General features: G+C 40.8%; 1 long non-coding RNA gene across 1 annotated transcript in view; it reads right to left on the minus strand.

Moving 5' to 3' along the window:
• LOC307176210 overlaps positions 1 to 22392 on the minus strand; it is a 74268-nt gene that overhangs the window by 43387 nt on the left and 8489 nt on the right. Inside the window, exon 2 of the long non-coding RNA XR_013824644.1 lies at positions 20002 to 20051. This is a non-coding gene — a long non-coding RNA (uncharacterized lncRNA). The remainder of the gene's footprint in view (positions 1 to 20001; positions 20052 to 22392) is intronic.

Consider the following 22392-nt stretch of genomic DNA (forward strand, 5'->3'; position numbering starts at 1 on the left):
TATTTATGATGTAACTTACAGGACAGACATACACACAAAACAGAAAATCTTTAAGCTGAGGATTGGGTACTAGGTGCCTAAGAAGGATAGATTTCTGCTAAGATGTACCTTTGAGATTTGATCATGCTCTCAGGAAGCAGGACTAAACATATTTGAAATATTTCACTTGTACAACTATGCAAATCTAGACCAATTTTCATCTAAATACAATCCTAGAAGATTTTGTATTTGTCCTAGAGATTTGCGGTCTCAAAAGGTACAGTTTTTCTCCCTAAGTCACTCTAGAATTTAGCCTTAAATTTGCTTAATTCCAAAGTCTGTGCTATTTCCACTTTACCCTAACACGGGCAGTGTGAAACTACTGAATTAAAACGTTGGCTCATTCATATATTCCTTCTAGGGACAGCTTTCGGCAGAAGTTAATTAACAGCATGCCTGGCATCTATGGGCACAGTTCTCTAAAGGTAATTACATAGGGGAGGAAAGAAAGGGAAAATAAAGAAAACTGTGCCAATGAAAGGTCACGTTCATTTCTACATTTATTTTTCACGAACTATAGTCACAAGCACAATATCTGGAGACCATGAAAGATTTTCCAGGAAGAAATTGCCACAGGTAAAACGCGTCCTAGGATCAGACAGAGGGAAGGGTTTTTGATTGGCTAGTGGGCCTGAAGATTGAGTGTAATCTATAGACAAATTTAACAAGGCAAGACTAATTTAGAGATAAGGAAATACCTGTTTATCAACAACAAGAAGTATATTTTAGAAGGCAGGGGCGCTTTATAGATACTAAATGAGCTACACAGAAAATGTAAAGTTGCTCAAGGTTCAATGACCTTTCCAATAGCAGCAGCTCTCATTTGAAGGGGTTAGAGCAGAGGCAGAAGGACCCATTCTTTCTCTGTTCCAATCTCTTTCCAATCAAAACATCTACCCTTGTGGGCTAGATGAAGGCTGTTCACTCCAGCCTTGCCAATGGATTTAGGAATGCCTTCTTACTTGCTGTCATGCCTCTTCTGAAAAGAAAAAAAAAACAAAAAAACAAAAAGAAACTAACTAAGGGCTTCCCTGGTGGCGCAGTGGTTGGGAGTCCGCCTGCCGATGCAGGGGACGCTGGTTCGTGCCCCGGTCTGGGAAGATCCCACGTGCCGCGGGGCAGCTGGGCTCGTGAGCCATGGCCACTGGGCCTGTGCGTCCGGAGCCTGTGCTCTGCAACGGGAGAGGCCACAGCCGTGAGAGGCCCGCATACCGCAAAAAAAAAAAAAAAAAACTAAATAATATTCTGCAATGAATGCAAAAAAATAAACCTTTATAACTTTGCAAGGTAAGATACCTGCCCTGAGTTGGCAAGCTGCCCTTGAACCCATGGATGACTGAGATCCTACATACTCGCATTTCCGTATCTTGTCTCGAATATCTGTCAGGAGCTCCTCTTGAGATGTGAGTCTGCTAATGGGGGCTGTCGTGGAGGAGAGGTGAAAATGAATGACTGTAGAGTGCCTGCTATGTCTGCAGGCAGACAAACTACATACCTCATATTACAGAAATTGATGTAGCACAATTCATACCGGCCTTGGACTTTTCGAGACCTGTTTTCAGAATCAGATTCCAATTGTGTGAACTTGTGCAGTCTCATTAATTTCTTTTAGTATCAGTTTTTCATCTCTCAGACAATTATGATACCTGAGTCATATGGTGGACATGACCTTTAAGCATATATATAAGATGCCTACTTGGTGTCTGTATAATAGCAAACACATTGCATGACGTTATTATTATTATCATGTATACTTAGCCCTCTAAAACACAGTCTCCTTACCTGTAAAATGGTGAATAAAAGTACCTACCTTGATTCTTATAAGAATCAGGTGAGTTATAATATGGAAAGCCTTGAATACAGAGCCTGGCATGCAGTAAGTACTATTTAAGTGTTAGCTATTATTAATGTTTTAAAACCTATGTCATGTAGGTATATTACAGTCAGCTTAGAGAGCAGAGAAACAACTCCCAAAGATCTGAAACAATAACCAGTGAATAACTAGTCATACCCTTTAACAGTCCTGACCTCTAATTTCTGGGAGAAAAAGAGATGTGGAGAGTATGACAAAAACATGGACCTGTCGTGGGCAGCCTGTTCTCAAAACCTCCACCTTCTGGCATCCATGCCCTTGTAATCCTCTCCCCTTGAATGTGGGCTGGGCCTCCTGACTTAACTTTCATATACAGAAGAATATGGTTGAACGAATGAAACGTTATTTCTGAGATTAGGTTATAAAAAGACCGTGGCTTCTGTCTCGGCTGCACACCCTTTCTACTGAACCACACACTCTGAGGGAAGAGAGCTGCCCTGTCTTGATGATGCTCTAGCAGCCCTGCAGAGAGGGCTATGTGGTGAGATATGGGGACCCTGTTCTAACAGCCCATGAGGAGCTGGGACTTGCTAAAACCCTGCGAACCAGCTTTGAGGTGAATTCTCAAGCCCCAGCCAAACCTTGGTGGGACTGCAGCTTCAGCTGACAACTTGACTCGGAGTCATGAGACACCCTGGATAGGCATCACTCTGGTGTAAACTGTTCTGCTGCTGCTGGCGTGGCTTTGCTTTAGAATCACGGAGTTTTATTTTATGAATAACCTCTTGAGGTTATCCATAAAATGCACAGGGCATCTTTTCCCACCGATAGATATCACAGTGTCTGCAGGGCCACATGACTCAAATGGCCAGGCTTTGATCTGCTGCAAAGCCCTTTACTACTCTTAGCCCCATGTGAAGCTTTTAGCCTTCCATCCTTCTAAACCATTCAGAGAACGGGCCTGAGCAGTATTCTCAGAATCCCCTGGGGCCTGGGAACTCAATGTGGACCAGGCATTGTGCTTTCTTTTTCATGGTGAGAGGTATGAAATACAATGATTTGATCTCTACATTGGATAATTGGATCTCACCGGAGTGATTAAACTTCACTGGTGCAGTAGGTCCAAGAATTTCTGTAGCATTTCTCTCCACTCTTGGGAGCTCACGTGTGTCACCAAGACCTCCAATAAACTTGTCACTTCTTTTGCTCATTTATCCCGATTAACATGATGTCTTTGATGTAGTAGACAAATGTGATGTTTTGCAAAATATGTAGGTGACCCAAGTCCCTTGAGAGTGTATTATGACAGAGAAGGTGAGAGTTAACATTTCCTAGGGCAAGACCATAACTATATACAATTGCTGGCTCCATATGAATATGAAATATTTCTGGGTCTCCTTCATTGTAGGGATGGGAAAACTTAATTTGAGATCAATACCTTCATACCATGTACCTGATCTGGGTTTGCATGGTCTATAGCCAAGATACCATATTGGAAGAGAAACTACACTTGAATCTACTTCTTGTGTGAGTTTGCATCAGTCTCTGTAGTCCTGCAGGATCCCACTGTTTGTTTATTAAATGGGAGTATGATAAAGGCCACAACCCCTGCACTTTTGGTTTTGGGAGTAGCACTAATTTCCACCATTCCTCCTATGATGTTATTTTATTTTTTTTGTACTATCTTGACCCAAGCAGGACAGTGTCAGAGGGTCTCACCTGGCATTTCCCAGGACAACAGTTATTAGATACCAGAGGCTAAGGTAATGAGGTTGGGCTTCTGCCAACTATCAAACGTGTCCTATCCAGTTTGTTATATTTTTAGGGACAGGAGAACGATCACTGGGTTGGTTCATGGACCGAGTGTGTCCCCTGTGAGCCACAACTTGGTCAGAATTCTGTTTATTACCTGGCCTGCGTCCACTCCCCTTCAAACAGGGGACCTGAGGACACTTTGAGTTTCTAGGGATGAGTGTCAACAAGGATACTGTCTCCATCAACCTCACATGTCTGGAGATGAATTTCTTCTACATGTACATTTCTGTAAGTGACTAGAGATCCCTTTGGGAAATGACTGGAGAAAGCACTACCATATGGTCCTGGGAAAGACTGTCCATAAAAATGCCCTGACCATGTTCTGATAGGCGGTTGATAAACAGAGTCTCTTTAGAGGAATCACAGAGCAAAAGCTGGCAACTAATTCAAGCCGAGTCCTTTCGAGTCAGAGAGGTTGGGCCTTAGTGCTGAGCCTGCCATTTTGTGGCTACATGAAGTTGAGTCTGACTTTGCCTTTTTTGTAAATCGACAGTTATTATATTTGCACCATTAAATGGAATAGTGGATTAGCATGATGATATATAACCACCACAAGGGTCAGTAAATGACAAGTACCTTTGCAAACAGAGATTTAGTATTATTGTCTGTATTTCACCTCTTATCACCCTGACCCCCCTGATGAATTCAATGGCAGCAGAGGGTCAGGTGTAGAGAGGAACATCTGGGCCAAGGCTCAGACGTAGAAGACTGGTTTTCTAGTCCAGATTCTGCCACATGTGTCTCTTACTTCCCCTGTGTTATTTGTTTTTCACACAGTATTTTTCTAATATCTAAAAGGAGTTATGTATTTCCGAAATCCCTTTAGGTCCTCAGCTTTCATTTTCTATCATCTGTAGAATAAGGATAATAAAGCGAATCTCACTGCATTATGAGGAATCAAATAAGGTCACGTATGGGAAAATATTTTATAAACTGTAAAGTTTATGGGACTTTGTAGTGAATAATAACAACAAACAGGATTGTAATATAATCCTTTAAAAGTGAGATCTCAGGCTTAGTTCAGCAGTAAATACAAATCATACTTGCACCTAAAGACCCTTATTCTCTTGTGGTTTCTCGCGTCAACCTCTCACTAGGACAACCATCTCTCCTATTATTTGTATATCAGCCTTATTTCTCTCACGTAGAATAGTTGACAGGGTAGGAGGAGGTGCAGATTCCAGGCACGCCTCTCACATCATAGGTGAGAGGTGTTCATAAATAAGCACATTATCTTTGCAAGCCTCTGTTTTGTGTTTGTAAAATGAGTGATTTTCAGGGGTCTTCCTAGCTTTCATTTCACGATAGGCTAGATTTGAGTTTTCTCGGGTGGAAGAAATACATATGTTTATGTGATAAAAGATAACTATATCATCAGTTCCACATAGCTTTAAATATATCTTGGATAATTCTATTGAAAATTCAGGTTGTTGCTAAAATTGTCCGCTATTTATTGCTATTCTATTACCTTGCCTGGCCATAGGCCATAGGATTTATATGACACGAATCTCTTAGTGTTCACTGCAACCTGTCGGGGTAGGTATGATTTTTTTCCAGTTAATGGATGAATAATTCAGCTGCAGAGGAATCAACCAGACTGACTAATTTTACATGAGTTTTAAATTACAGAGCTAGGAGCTAAACCAAATATTCTAACTTTCCAGGATCCTGATTTTCTAAGTCAACACACTAAATATATATTCACTTGACAAATTAAATTCGACAAAGCACTGTATTGGTCTACATGCATCCCAAGGTCAAATGTCTGCAGAGGCCAGACGGGTGACCCACATAAGTAAAGACTTCCCAGGACATCTGCCCTTGGAGACATCAGAGTCTGCCACTGTCTTCCAGAAACGGCTGCCAGGGGGAATCAGGGTTCACTTTTCCCAGATCTTCCAATTGTACTGAGAAATCAGAACACTGGATTTAATTTCTTTTAATTAACTCTCTAATTTTAAAATGTTGGCAACAAATTTTTTAAAATAAATACGGTATGTCCCCAGACAAAACACAGCCAGTGACCTCATGCTGTCAGTTTGCAAACTCCGATACAGAAATGCGTCCTCACTAATTCGAACAGGGTCATGTTTTACTTTGTATGGAGCTGTGTGGAACCTATATGAAACTATTAAATGACACAAACACAAGTGGCGGGATACAATCGTAGAACAACTTTATTGTTTGTGGTTCCTATTATTCCTGTACATGTGTTCATGGGTTGAATTTTTCCACTGCCCGCAGATGAAATTTTGACTAGTTATATGACTGCTTTAGTCACTTCTTTAAAAAAAAAAAAAGAACTCCTAGGTCGTTTTAAGGTATAAAATCCACAAACTGAAATATCGAGGCCTATGTAATACTCAGTACTCAGAATACATTTTGCAGCTGAGACTTCCCCTAAAGAGCCCTCACTCCCCCACACAGCTCTGCCTCCAGCTGGAAGGATGCCTACGTTGAGATGGTGAGTGAGGTACCACCTTCTTACTTCCCTAATCTGGAGCTGCTTCTTCCTCCTTTTGGTAACCAGTGTTTGATCCTGTGGTTGGTGGAATCATGATCCCCGAAAGATGTCTACGTCCTGATCCCCAGAACCTGTGAATACGTTAGGTTACATGGCAAAGGAGAATTAAAGTTGCTAAGCATCAGACCTTAAAGTAGGGAGATTACCCTGAAGAATCTGGGTGAGCCCAGTGTAATCACGTGGGTCCTTAAAAGTCAAAGAGGGAGGCACAAGGGCAGAACCAGAGAGACGGGAGGTTAGGAGAGATTTGATTTGGCTTTGCTGACTTTTTTTTTTGCGGTACGCGGGCCTCTCACTGCTGTGGCCCTTCCCGTTGCGGAGCACAGGCTCCTGACGCGCAGGCTCAGCGGCCATGGCTCACGGGCCCAGCGGCTCCGCGGCACGTGGGATCTTCCCGGACCGGGGCACGAACCCGCGTCCCCTGCATTGGCAGGCGGACTCTTAACCACTGCGCCACCAGGGAAGCCCAATCATGATGCTTTTTAGCTTCAAAAACTCGGTGGTAGACTTTCTTCCAAAACCAGCCCTTCCTCTTGCTGCTCCATCCAGCTCCCCACTGTTCATTCTCTCCGGCGACACTCAGACACCAGTGGTCCCTGGCTCCAAGTAAGGCTTTTTAACTTGACTTGGGAGAAAGGAGCACCTTCCTCTGTGGTGAGTGAGCAACAGTCACACTACAGCTCCCTCCCCAGAATGATTCTTCAGAATCCATCCCTTGCATCCAGTTTCCATCACTTTGACACTCTCGTGGGGGAGGATCATTTAACAGCATCTAACCAGTTCTCAGAAACATCATTTGAAAAAGAAAATTGCATTTGTCTAGTACCTCATTTGGGGATTTGCCTCAGACAAAACTTCTCACATTGAACATCATGTGACAAACCAAGGTTGGGATTTCTGCCTGTGAATCAGTTAATTGAGGAAAGAAAAAAAGCAAGAAAAGGAAAAAGAAACCTCTCACCTAAACATTCTAGATAAATAGCATGTTTTCCATTAGTTTTTCTGTGTTACTGCTTCATCGCTGCAGTTTTTCTTGATAGCATGTTTGTGATAATTGAGGACATGAAATCTTTGGCAACATTCCCCAGCTGAGTTGGCTGCATTTTCCTCCGACTTCCTGTAACATTTTACTTAATGTTCACTTTAAGGAGAGTCTAAATAAAAGATTTTGAAATGCCTAAATTATAAATATGCATTTAACAAATCACTTGAAGTTAAAAAATTAAAATTTTCTAAGTCTGGATTGTTGTGGAAAGCTACAAGTTAAACATTTTTGTGTACATAAGCAACACCGCAGATTTCATTAAAAAGCAGATTCTTGCGCCTCTCCACCTACAAGGTCTGGTTTTGTAACTGGAGTGTCCGGCCCAGGAATCTTCACGGTACCTGCCATGTTCTCCTTTCCATGCTAGGCACGGCCATAGTGATAACTTCTGTTACTAAAAACTCTAAAATCATCAAGTGTTTTATCAAGGTCTTTAAAGTCCCTGCTGTTGTTTGCCCAGTGTCTATGTCAAGGATAATTACCGTTGACTGGAGGGCTCTGGGATTTACAGTACAGGAGGTAATGCCTCAGAACTTTTCAAGCCATTGACATTTTCTTCCATTGGCATTAAAGCCTTGGACTCTATTCTGCATCTAAAGGTTGTTATCTCTGACACGCCTTCAAATTTTAGAGGAAGGACACTTTTAGTTTTTACTTTCAGTTTTAATGTCAGCCTCTTTCCCAAGGATTCATAATTTGAGTCCATGGTGATGAGTTGCCATGACTCAGTGGCAGGATTTCCATTTCTGTTTAATACTGGCCCGCAGTTTATTAATCCACTCAAGATGAATTCTTTCCCAGGTGGATTTTCTAATCTGATCGGTGGTTGCCCTGGTGGTTTTGCTATCTGTATTATTTCAAACATTCCTAAACATGTTGGATTTTTTTAAGGTTAAATCATTTTAAAGGGAGTTGTGGTCCCTACCTCTCCTCCATAAAAAATGATTTTCCCATTGGAACCTACGTTACAAGAGGTAAAAATGACTTAAGAGATGCCTCTACTATAGTCCAATTTGGCTTCCTTTATTTTCCCAACATTGAGGCTGCAAAATTAGGGTACAGACAGCATTTCTCTCATGTCCAAATAGCAGGTGTCCATGAGTCTGAGGAAGTGATGTCATTTGCTCGTGAAAAGCTTATGTCAATATCTGCTTTCCTTCACTGTCCCCACCCAGCCCTGAGGAGGCTGGAACTTCTGTGAGCCTCCCCTTCATTACACAGATATTTTATTTTAAAAAAAGAAAAGAAGGAAGGGAGGGAGGAGAGTGGGAGGAAGACGAAATATTTTTATCATCAGTCTGACACTTGTTCAGAAGATGCTTTTTCTGTTGTTAAACCAACTTTCTCTGTGACATTAGTCAAGACACACTCCCTCTGCAGTTATTAGTTTCCCTTTATATTAATTAGAAGAGTGAGGACAGTTTTAATGAAGGCTTCTCGAGGCCCTTCCCAGGATAAAATTTCTCATTTGCATTTTACTTCACTGGCCATTTTACTTTCTAACAGCAATTACGACGGCGTGTCTTCTGAATATCATGGAACAAATGCCAACTGCAAATCCTCTGACCTCATGAGCATATCCTTCTAAGACAACAAAGATGGTGCTGGGACAGACCACTCATACTGTTTGGTCATGATGCGGCCACAGTGTTCTCCAGTTGAGCCTCCCTAGCTCTGGAAAAGGATTAAGCATGTTTGGATATTTTTTTTTCTTAATGCCTATGATTTGTCTTTACCCAGTTATGAGCCACAGGGAGAGTCTAGGTGGAACGATGCTTTGGCTATGATTTTCCCTCCATCACACCCGTGAGACATTGATTCTCTGTGAATCTGCTTTAGAAAATGCCTGATCGCTCAGCTAGTTTGCAAATATACTCAGGAAGGGCCAAAGCTAGTTGTGAACTCATCATACACTCTGTGCTGGGCATTCACTAGTGACCAAGACAGATTCAGGCTCTACCCTCATAAAGTTCATTGTGATGTGATTAAGGCAATGTAATAGGGAAAAGGGGAAATACAGAACTGAGAGGCTAGGAGATGGAACTGAAACCCTCCATCTGATCCAGGCTTACAATCTGGACGAGGTGCTCCAGCCCTGGATATCCCTCTATAAAAGCGTTCTCCTTCCCTTGCCGTGTGGGGAACTGCACATGGCTAACCGTGGTTGCAGACCCTGAATTTAAATTCTCTGCTGATCCCCAATAAACCCATCTTTGCAGAGTAAATATCTAGAAGTCAATGTGTTTCAGGTCAACAAGCACTAGTTATTTTTTCTCAATGTTGCCTATTTGGTAGGGAATAAAAATACATTTTTCAAATGTAAGTTATGTTTACTTTTACTAGTTAAATTGAGAATTTTTACTACTTTTAATATAAGATTTTGTGCCATGAAATTTTAATTGTGTGTGCGTGGATTTCTTCTTTGCTCATTTTATTATTGGCATACTGTTTTTCTGATTTATTAAAGCCCTTTAAAAATATCAATTCTATATCTTTCCTTGAAAATATATTTCTCTTAATCTGTTGTTGGTTTTAAATATTTTATGTCCTTTTATATATACCAATTTTATAGTTTTATTAGATCAATCCTATGTACATTTTTCTTTATGATTTTCCCCCATGGTATTTTTCTTAGAAAGGCATTTCCCATTCTGTGGTTAAGGTTATTTATCTTCCTCATAGCTCTTTTAAAATTTTTATTGGTAATATTTTAAACTTGAAATTACATTAGTAGATACTTGAATTAAGTACCTGATGTTTTCTAAATAATTTACCAGTTTCCCTAGCATTATTTATCAATAAATCCATCCCATTTCTCAGATTTGACATGCCATCTTTTATCATAGAAAACACTATGATACACACACACACACACACACACACACACACACACACACGCACACACACTGTGAGGTGTTTCTGCATTTCCAAATTTGTCCCTTTGTTATATCCCATTTTGAAGCAATTATCCTGCTCTTGTAGACACTTAGGCTTTTACTATTTGGGAGAGCCTTTAAAGTTGTTTCATTGTTGCTTGTTTACTGTCTGTTTTGTAAATAGCATGAGTTTAAAGGTGACTTAAAAAACATGGGGCAGCTGACAGGACTATGCCTCATTTGGTGGGATTTGATGTCTGCTTACCAAGTTTCCAGTTCCAGGGAAACTGGAAAAGTGGATTGTTGAGGAGATCTCTCCAAGTGATAAATAATGGAAAATGATAACTGGTGGATGGAGGGGAGAGGGAAGATGCAGAGCAAGATGAGTCTGGGCTCTACCTTACGTCTTGATATGACATTGGTCAAGCTGAAGAACTGGACGCCGGGAAGGGGCTGAAGCAGAGTGGACTGGGCAGCCTTCCATTTTGACAGAACACCAAGATATGTAAATCAGCCACAGTCCATCTTTTCCTAATGCCACTAAGCTGTCACTTTCTGGAATTATCATCATTATTAAAATCATAATGGTTTTAATGAAGGTGTCATCCATACCGACACTTAGAAAATAAAGTGTGCTGATGAGTGAACTGGAAGCTTAGACTGAACTTAGCAAGATGCTCCAGGAAACTTCAGGATGTCCTGATTACTTCAGGAACTCTCGGTCAGCCACGTGACTCACTGAATTCATTTGTTTAGTGTCAGAGAGATTTATTTGGATTGACACCAGTCAGAGCTCCATGGCTCCCAGGCGACCCCACCTCAGCTCCACCTCTCTGCTTTCTGAAGAAGCAAATAGACCAAAACTTCCATAAACCCAGTTACAGGTGCTTTCCAACTAACTGCACAGATAACATACACAGACACCAGGAAACTGTAAGTATGAAGGGATTTATCTGATTGAAAAAAGAGTTCAGACTCACTTTTCTCTACAACTCATAGAAAGCGAAGAACAAGCCGAGTGGTGTGTGTCTGGCAAAATTTCAGGCACCTTCTGATCTCCCGGTTACCGCCAATGTTTGTAGAAAAGAAACATTTATCGGGACGGTTGCATTCTTGGCTCAAATATGCAAAAGTGCTACCAGATTTCTAACTCAGTTATTATGCAAAATAGACTCTTAAATAATCATGTTTCTCTTGTATGAGGGCCGCACGGAATGCTATGGAAGGTACAAACAAGGCCTCATGGGCTTGGGTTCAAAATATGAAAGCTTACCTTCATTGTTTTCTCCTGCAGGCTTGGGCATTTGAAGCTGAGTATTTTACTCTCACTTAGGTTTTAGGAAATGGAACTGCCAGCCCCCTGTACCAAGCGAGAGATGATGCGGATCTGTATTAGGGCAATACCGAGGGAGACTCAGAGTGAATGAAGACAGAATCAGAAGCCATAACCAATAAGGCGTGTGGGTGGATTGATGTGGAAGTAAAAGAGGCCACTGGGAGGCAGTCTTGGACAGTAAAACAAGCGCAGGTTTAACATTTAGACAGATCGCGTAGGGAGCTTGGCTCCACCAACTCCTTGCTGTGTGACTTTGAGTAACTTGCTCACTCTCTCTCAGTCTCAATTTCAGTCATCTGAAATCCCAACCTTAAAGGGCTCTTGTGCTGAGCTGAATGCTTCACGCATAGGGTGCACTTAACAGATATTAGTTCTGCACCTTTTGTGTTCATTTCCTTGATTCCCATGGCAACCCAGCGGTTCCATATCACAACCTCAGCTCTTTGTTCTGAAACAACAAACGAATCTTCTCCTCTCTTCCCTCTTGTCTCAGATTCATTCTGCAAACTGTATTTAGAATTACCATCTGAAAATACTAATTACTATTCCTATATCCTTGTACGGTAGTTCGTGGTAGCTAATTACTTCTTATGGAATTAAATGCCTTCGCTGTTTATCATTGGGAATGGGGGCACAGTGGCTCTGTAGAGATATTAACTCAGGATTTGGGCAGATGCTCTCGGGTACCATTACCCAAGTGCAGAGCTGACACCATCACACCCTCACCCTGGGCCATCCAGGGAGATGAAGTGCACTGAGATTGGGAAGCAAAGAGATGAGTTATTTAGGCTGATCCCCAGGAGGAAATCTTTTAGCTAAGACACATCAATCTGAATGACCTTAGACGATCGATGTTTATATTTTACCCTTTTAATTTAGAGAAAGGAAAAACACATGACAAACACACACACATATACTTTCACAAGCGAGCAGGTTAGCACACCATGCAGAATGTTTGTCTCAGTACCTGTCTAGGGTACAGACAGCACACAGGTGGCCTAGGGAACCCCTGGTTCAGATGATTAACATGTGAATCCCCACTTGGACATCCTGAACTATACATCGAGGGCACCTAGGACATCATCCTAGGGTTTATTTCTGAACACCACCTACTCAGTACTCCTCATCCAAGAAGGCTTCCCTGACTTCCTCTCTACAAATAGCCAATCTCTCTTCTGTGATCTCAGTACCTCATCCCTGCATCTTATGTTGTACTTAGCATACTGATTTTTCATAACTTTTCCCAACAATTATTGAGAAAAAAAAATGGAGTTTCTTTTATTTTAGCATTTTCAGTGTTTAGCACTGTTCAGATGGAGTGGGGGCCATTTGAATAAATGTTCTTGGTGTGTGAGACTGAGGTCAGAAAAAAATTACCTCCTGACGGTCCCAGAATTAGAGAATGTTCAAATTTTCTCCATTCCCTTTGTATGCTGTTTTTCTCCCTTCCCAACTTCTAGAGGCCAGTGTTTCAGGCTTATGTTCATGACCCCTGAAACCCTCTCTACTCCCTTTTTGAGTATTGCCCAGTGCATGTCTGCTATAGACTGAACCTTGTGTCCCCTCAAAATTCATATGTTGAAATCTAATCTTCAATGTGATGGTATTTAAAGATGGGAGCCTTTGGGGGGTGATTAGATCATGAGGGTGGGGCCCTAAGGAATGGGATTAGTGCCCTTATAAAAGAGACCACTGAGAGCTCCCTTGCCCCCTCCACCATCTGAGGACACAGGGAGAAGACGACCGTCTAAGAACCAGGGAGTGAGTGGTTCCTCACCAGACATGGAATCTCAGACTTTCAGTTTCCAGAACAGTGAGAAATAAATTTCTGTTGTTCAAGCCACCCAGTCTTTGGTATTTTTGTTATAGCAGCCCAAACACTAAGGCAATGTCTTTAAATACCTCACAGGTGTTGATGACTCCACATCTATATCAACCTCCAACTTTCTCCAGACTCACACATCCAGCAGCCTGGTCCACATTTCCAGTTTGATGTCAAATGGAGGCTTCAACCAAACATGGACCACAGTGAACTCTTTGCTTTCTTTACCTCAAACTGGCTTATTCCCAAGTCTTTCACACCTCAGGCCCCCAATTCTGTAGCTACTCTTGATTTCTCACATTACCTGCATCCACCTCCCATCCATGAACATTTCTGATCTGCTCTGTGTTTAGAATATCTTCCATATCTGATTAGGATTTATTTCGACCACTTCCTCTGCATCCTCTTTCCTCATATCTCATCTGGCCACTGAAATTGTGCCCTCCTTGACTGCCGGCTCTTGTTCTTGCCTCTCTAACATTGATTTCCCATGCAGTGGCCAGAGTGGTATTTTAATAACCTAAGTCAAATTAATGCTTGCCAATGCAAAACCCTTCAGTGGCTTCTCCTAACAGGAAGTGGAAATCTACTTTACTTACCCTGGCTTGAAAGAGTCTACACAGCATGGTCCTTTGCATCTGGCCGGACTTCCTTTCTACCATTTTCTCCCACATTCAATATACACAATTAGTTTCTTTTCTTCCTGTCTTTCTTTGTTTCTCTCTTTCTTTTTTCCTTATTTCTCTTTTTCTTTCTTTCTTTCTTTCTTTTTCTTTCTTTCTTTTTCTTTCTTTCTTTCTTTCTTTCTTTCTTTCTTTCTTTCTTTCTCTCTTTCAGCTTTAATGAGGTATAATTAATACACTAATAATTGCATATATTTAATATGTACATCTTGATAAGTTTGGACACATGTGTACACTTGTTATATCATCACCACAACCAAGATACTAAACATAGTGCATTTAAAATTTTTCTTGTGTTCTTGTGATTACACGTGTGTGTGTGTGTGTGTGTGTGTGTGTGTGTGTGTGTGTAAGTGTGTGTGTTTTGGTAAGAACACAACATGAGACCTATCCTATTAACATATTTTGAAGTGCATAATACCATACTGGTAACTGTAGTCCTGTGTTCACAGATCTCTAGAACTTATTCATCCTGCATAACAGAAACTTTATACCCATTTCTTCCCTCCTCTCAGCCCCTGGCAACCACCATTCTAGTTTCTGCTTCCATGAGTTGGACTATTTTAGATACTTCATAAAGCTTGAATCATATAATATTTGTCTTTCTGTCTTTTCTTTTTGTTGAACAATCTATGCTTTTTCTGATCTCATAGTTTGTTTCACATAATGCCCTACCTTTTTACAATATTCTTCCCAAACATTTGAATATCGATATATCCTTGCCATCACACATGTATTGTTTAAATGTTACCTCTTAATTGAGATTTCTCTTATCAATCCACCCTCTCCCTACACAACCAGTGACTCTCTATCACATGACCATATTGCATTTTTATTATAACTGCTAATTTCCGTATTAACTCATTGATCGATTGATGGATTGATTGAAGATTGGTATCTTTTCCTTGCCACTAGCATCTAGACTGTATATCGGTACCTAGAACAGTGTATGTTCCAGCAGGAAAGACTCATTCAACACTCTGTTGAATGAATAAGCGAATCTGAACAGGACCATACAGATTCATGCAGCCAAACCACCCCATCTTACAGATGGTCAGATGGCTATCCTGAATATTCATCCTGAAAAGGGCCTGGGATTCCACCCCTGTGGCACGGCTCATTCCAATTCCCAGCATGTTTCTGTAAGTTTTTTTCTTTCTTTTCTTATTCTGCATAATAACTTTCTCATAACACACTGCACTTAGGAAATAGAGATAGCAGTACAGCCTACTTACTATGCCTGAGAGCAATTTTTAGAGCTTTAAAATGTTTGTACAAATTTTATAGGAAAATGAGAGTGGGATAGCCAACCTTGGGTTTGGGCTGATGGCGGCTCCCAGGGCCCGGTATTCTGTGGTATTACTACTATAGAAATGTTCATCAATTGTCCTCTTTCTATTCTACCCACCAGTCTCCACATCTTACTGCTTTTCTTTCCTGGGCTGTTTTTTTTCACTAAGCATTTTCTTTTATTCTTGGAAGCCAAATGTGTACCTTTCACATGCTTTTCAGAATGGAGGCAGCTGTCTCCCAAAGTGTTTGTCTTTGTATCAATATTGCATTGTTATTAAAAGTGCTCATTCATTTTCTAATCCTCAAATCAGTGATTTCTTTGGGAAACTCTAAGCAAATGTAAATATTTGGAAACACTTTACAATTTTTGGCACTCTTTCCATCTACCTTCTTTAGGATTGCATGTAATATCACTCCATACTCATTACAAATTGGAAATGAAATTGTGGTTGTTTAGGGACCTTTTCTTAAAAGATCTAACCTAGGCTTTGTTCTGGTCCATTCAATCTAATTGAGACTGTGTGTGTATGTATGGTTTTATTTTGTTTATTTTTTGTTTTTGTGAGGGATATGGAGTTTTATGCTAAAAGTCAGTGAGATATAATAAATTTAATTATCCTTTATATATTTGTTTTTGAAAAATATGTTGAATTTCTTGTACCCATACTTAAAATGGAATGTGAGCTGTATGTGTCCATTAAAATGAAATAGAAAAGGGAAGGAAAAGGCAGAAAAAATATGGTGATAAGCATCTGGTTTCAGAAAAACTCTGAACAAGTTGGAATTTGTTATATCGAATCCTGAATTTTAAAATTCTACACTTCATATCCTCTAAACGTAGAGAAGCACCCGGTTCCTTTTCCTACTAATTTTTCTTCTTTTAAGCTTCACCATAATCCTTACCATTACAAACTGGCAAGAGAAATAGAAAGAGGAAGAAAACATAATGCTAATTATTACTAAAATTATACTTAATGATTTGGAAGCTGTTGAGATTTTATTAACTTATAAACTCAATAATGAGAGTTTTCAGGGTTTTTCTGTTCAACTCTGAATTGCTTGCTGTCTCTGTGCTAGGCTCTGGAGGGCTCAGTGGTCAATCAGGCACAATCTCTCCTCTGAAGATGTTTATAATTCCATGGGAGACACAGACAATAAACAGGCAATGCCAACAAAGTTTGATGTGTGCTACAATATGGAACTTGTCAACAAATATTTAGGGGGCTGTTGATGGACGTACTTTCCTTGGAGGAAGTGACATGAAGCTGAAAATTGAAAAATGACTGGGATTTAACTGCGGCGAGGGGAGGGAGTTGGGAAGTGTGGGAAGATCTGTGCAGAAAGAACCCTGTGTGCAAACGTCCAAAGGGAATGGAGATGAGGCTCTATGTGAGGAAGTGAAAAAAACAGACTGACAAGCAGTGGCTGAATTTTCAAATGTGAAACAGGTTACCAGAGATTAAAAGGTCTTGTGAGCCAGTTTAAATGGCTGGGATTCTATCATCGGAGAGCACTACGGAACCCCTGAGGGTTTTTAAGCAAAGGGTGAGAGGCCTTGTACAAGAGTTCCTCTGCTATGAAGTTCCTTTGTCGCGCCAATTCTAGGTCTTGATACTTAATGTCAAGGGTCCTGAAAATATGACACAGAAGGCAATGGGTAGAAAAACATGCACCTCCTCCTAGCATGGGAGGATGGTGAGATGGTTGAAGCACAGACCCGTAGGCAGACGGCCTGGGAACAAATCTTACCGTGTGTCTGTGGGTGAGTTGCTTTATCTCACTGCCCCAGTGTCTTCATTTGTAAAAGAGGGTGTTTAATAGTGCCCTAATTCATAAAATTCCAGGACTGTCAAGTCATGCTGTAATTTGCACAACTCAAGGGGTTTTATTCACCTCACAAACTTGATGACTGAGTTGATATAAGGATTAAGTGGGTCGGTATATTGCATGGGCTTAGATCAGAGCCTGGCCCACAGGGAGTGATAGGTAAGTGCTAGCTATTTATCACGACTAAGGTACTAGGCCTTAATCAACATAACTTTTTGTAACGAACGGCACCAAAAACGGAGGAGAGCTTAAACAAGCTTAATTTGGGAACGCTCCCGGGCGAGGTGCACTGGTTCGAGAGAAAGGTGCCAGAGAAGTCGCGCCCGGGTGCGGGCGTGAACAAAATTTATAGGGGCGGATGCAGGAGAGGTGCTTGCTGTGTGAAGCAGCCCTTTTTTGGTAATCTCTCGGGTGTCGTGGCAATGTCAGGTGTCGGTTGCATCAGCCTCAGAGCCATTGGTTCCGCCCCTCGGGGAGCGGGAAGACCGGGGCCGAGAGGTGTGGCAATGTCAGGTGTCGGTTGCATCAGCCACTTTGGCGGGGGTTCCGTCTGGCTCCCTGGGCCCTTCCCCGGACCTGCTGGCCTTACACTTTTATGACCATAGCCTTAGGCCCACCCCTGGCATTCAGAGGGCATGGAACAAAGGTGCCAAGAGAGGTCTCAGACTACTGCCTTTTCTTTGACTCCGGGTACCATCCTATCTCATGTCAGTGAGCGTAGTCACTGACAAGCGATCACGTCTATCCAACCCGAGCTCCACTCTCAGCACTCCAGTATTTGAAAGCGAACACCTTTTTCTACCCCTCAAGCTAAAAAGTACATACACCTATGGGGTAGTCTGTCTTTTGAAGAAAAGAGTTTTAGAAGGTGACGCACACAGGCCTAGGAGTGGGCATGTAGCTGTTAGGGATTTCAGAGACCTGGGTCTCCGGACAGTGATTCAAAAGGAGGAAGTGAGTTCTCAGTAGGTGTGGACATGCACCCCATGGCTCCGTGGACCTCTCGCCTTGTGGGTGCAGCACAGCTGCTGAAGGATAGAGGGGGCCCAGAGGAGAGCCCCGATTGCCAGGACTACAAGTGCCTCGAATAGTCACGTCTGAGGAATATCACCTTCCTAATTCCTTCTAGACTCTTATACTCTGATGATCTTAAAATAGAAGACAGAGACAAATGTAAATTTCATCACCATGATGGGCAAGAAGGAGACTCCTGGGAGGTAGGGAGAACATTCTGTCACTAGGAGTCCACCCTCCTTCCTTTGGTTAAAGCCCCTTTTGAGGGCTTCATAGCTCTATGTCAACACCTACACGGAGGCAAGGAGAGCCATGAAAAATGCAATATCTCAATTTCAGACAATACATTACTCCTAGGTTTGATAAAACTCTAACGGAGTGTGCACAGGTAACTAGGCTTACACAGAACTAGAACCCACCCAGGCTTTGGAGCCAAACCAACCTCACTTTAAACCTCGGTTCTGCTCCTTATTAGCTGATGAGGTTTTGCATCTGAGTATCATTTTCTTCATCTGTGAAAAGTGAATATAATACTTAACTCTTAATATTTGTGAGAATACATACAATCGCAGATCTCAGGCATCAACCACACTGTAAGGAGGTCATTAAAATCGTATTCTCACCACTTCCACATTTTTCTTACCAGTGGAAGAGAAAGTAATTTAGGGACCCACATTATTTAACCCAGAATGCAAACGCTTTACGTGTGGCCCTTGGACCAGATCCTATCATTTATACACGTTGAATTGCTCAGAGCTCCTTAAATGCCCCTATCGTGGCTTTTGCTCCTTCCCTTCAGTCATCCATTCTTGAATGCTCCCGAGTAGCTAGTCCCATGTCACCCTAACACCTACTCCTTCTGTGCTGACAGAACCCGCTTCTTGTTCGGGTACCGTGTTCTTTATAGGAGACGTACCCAGCCCCGGTGGGAAATCTTAGAGTCAATGATAACAGCTCCATTTCCACTTCCTGCATTTGATTTAAAAATGGGCATATGGCAGAAATCCAACCAATAGACATGAAGCACTTTCCTTGATCTTTAAAGAAGGCTCAAGGCTATGATTTTACTCCCCAGGCATTCAGGTGTATTTGTGTAATGATATGAGGCTAGGAACTACTGCAGTGTCCAGTAAATGAGGGAGGAAGGGCCCAAGGTCAAAAGCCAAACTTCTTGATTTTAATCTAAATAGGAAGTGCTCAAACTCTGGATTTTTCCTTCTGTTTAAAAAACAAAACAAAACAAAAAACCTCTTCTTGATAAGTCATTTGGGTTGAAATCAACACTTCCTAACCTTTGATCATACTCTTGTCTCTTATTGAAAAAGCCCTTGCTTCTCTCCTAGTTGTTAGGACCAGCTTAATTATGTTCTTGGTTGTTTTTGGTTGTTTTGTTTTCGTTTTTGTATTCTTGGATTCCATCCAGCTGCCATCCAAGCTCCATTTAATTAATTAGTTCCATCCTTACATTCCATTGGGCAATAATCATACTTCCATTGTGAGATTTTTGGTGAAAGCCATTCCCAAGCTAAACTGAAAGGTCTCAATATCAGAGGCTAGTCTTATTCAGCCTCTTATCAGAGGAACCTGATAGAGAATATGGTTTGCGGTGTACACCCACCATCCACCTCTGAAACAGTATTCAATCAGCGCCAGTCTGAGGCATGCACGAGGAAAAGCATGACAGTTAATCTAACTAAGCTTGGAAGAGCATGGCCTCTCTTTCACTAAAAAGCAAAATTAAAGTCTCAATCAATGAACATTCCGAGGCTCTGGGTACATCTCTGAAAAAAGTATTGACTTAAGGTGTTTGAGGGTCTAGTTAAGTAAAATTGTTGCAATGATGATTGTGGAATAGTACGGTTTTAGATATTTAAATAAGTCATTCCATTTTTATTTTCCCACCAAGTTACTCACCATTTGAGATTCTTCCATGACTCAGTCCCTCTTCTAAATCCAAGGGTTACCTAGAATAAAAGACAGGGAATTGGAAATTCATTAGGCAGAAAATATAATTAAAATGTGTTTGCACAACAGAGATATGTACAAGTTAATAACAGAAACACAGAGAATATTGAATCTGAGTCTTTAAACTATAAATACATGGAATAATAAAAACAATGTATTTTCTTTTTAACATTTGATATTACCTATGGGAAGCCTGCCTATTTAAGCAGTAATACCAAGATCAAGGAAATGTAGTCAAAACAAGGCTCGTCCTGGTGGCAGTGTACCCCCAAAGTATAAGTAAGCAACCCTTAAAAGTTTATGAGACCCCTCATATGTCAAAACCAAGAATGGGATAAAACAATCTAAGAGATTAAACTTCCCTCCATCCAACGTAAAATCTTATCACGGCACTCAAATTTAAGATGTAAGAGCTTTGTTTCAATAGTTTCAGAGGAACACACCCACATAAATGACCCTTCTAGCAAAGATTTCAGGTTCTCTTTGCTAAATGTTCAGATTCCTTTTTCTCCTCCTTCTTCTTTAAGGATGAGATAATCGAGAGATTGTTCCTCCTTCACATGGCCTTTGCTATTCTCAGTTCCTGCTTCAGCAAGGAATCCAAGAAGTAATTTGCATACTTCCTGCATAATCTGCTTCTGAGAAATACACTATTGACGTTTTCTTTAAAACTCTGTTTTTTCTGCCCTCTTGTATATTCCCTGCAATGTATCAGAAGTCTGAATCAGAATTATCAAAGTGACAGCCTAGAATATAGGTACTAGAAATACACTCTGTTTTCTACTTTCCACTTGATTTTTTTTTTTCTTTTGCCAGTGAAGCTGCAATTCTGGTTATGCAACAGTGTAAGTTCCCTCCATTCTCCAAGGAGTGTTACATGTGTCTCCAAATACACCTGAACCAAATGCTTAGGCTCTTTAAACCCTGTGAGGAGAATGCCATCTGGATCTCTAGGAGAAACGGTGCCACAAAAAAAGAAAACAAATTAAATTAAAAATAAGATAGTATATGCGACACCTGGTCACAAATCAGATAGTATGTGCGACACCTAATAAAACATTTTAAATTCTGTGGATTTCAAAATAAAGAATACATTTTAGAATAAAAGAATAGGTACAATTGGCTTTTGATGTATTCAAAGTAATCTTCAGATCAGTAGGACAACTCGTGTATCTATGAGTGTAAAAGTTTGACTCAAGATTTCAGCAAGTCTGAATAGGATGTAAACATTCTGACCGCCTCCATGTGAAACACTGAGCATATGTTTTTTCTCTTCTAGTATTCTCAAGTGGCTATTAGTGAAAACTACTGCCAAATGAATATCCCTAATGGTTGGTAAACATTTAATGAACATCTACGGCGAGAGTCCCCTACTAGGTATCAACAAACTGCTGCTACACACATTGTTCTAAGGTTTGCATAAGGCAAATCCTATCCTAAGAACTTTTGTGGCAACAAAAAGCATTTGTCCGACCAGCCAAAAATATTTTGTATTTATTTATAAGAATTTTATTAGTCGAAACAATTTAAATTTGTCCCCTGAAGTTTGTTGTATGGTTTACCTTAGTAGCACTCAGTTATTTTTATTTATTTTATTTTTTTAAACATCTTTATTGGAGTATAATTGCTCTACAATGGTGTGTTAGTTTCTGCTGTATAACAAAGTGAATCAGCTATACATATACATATATCCCCATATCCCCTCCCTCTTGCATCTCCCTCCCACCCTCCCTAACCCACCCCTCTAGGTGGTCACAAATCAGTTATTTTTAACTGTCTGATGGAGGCAGTAAGCTTCCAAAAGCTTCACGTTCAGTATTTGATGACTCTCTGTACTAGACACAGGGAGGGGAAATAAAAAGAATAATGCTTTCTTGTGTGCATGTACTCAAGACAGGGAAGAACTGAGTACTTACCTCATACCAGTTTCTGGTCTAATAATTTCAGTTCCCCTTATAGAGCAACCCCATGAATAGGTACTATTAATATATTTTTGTTGTTTTCTTTTGTTCTACAAATGATGGAAAATAAAGCTTAGTAAGGCTCAGTGATCTGTCCAAGATTGCAAGGCATATAAATGATGAAGCCAAGACGTGGAATCAGGCCGACTCCAGAGCTCACAAATAAACATGAAAATTAAATGTACCTAGTGCTACCCATTATGCTCTAGTCAGGTGGAGTTTAGGAAGGTTAAGAAATCTGTATTTCTAGCACCATCTACATTTCAGACACATATATTATTACTAAATACATACTATGATGATGGTAACATGAGTACATCTCCACCCATGTCCTCGAGGATCACCCAACAGGTGAAAGATACATGAACATATAATTACA

The sequence above is a fragment of the Stenella coeruleoalba genome (genome assembly GCF_951394435.1).
Source record: "Stenella coeruleoalba genome assembly, chromosome: 17".
Lineage (NCBI taxonomy): Eukaryota > Metazoa > Chordata > Mammalia > Artiodactyla > Delphinidae > Stenella > Stenella coeruleoalba.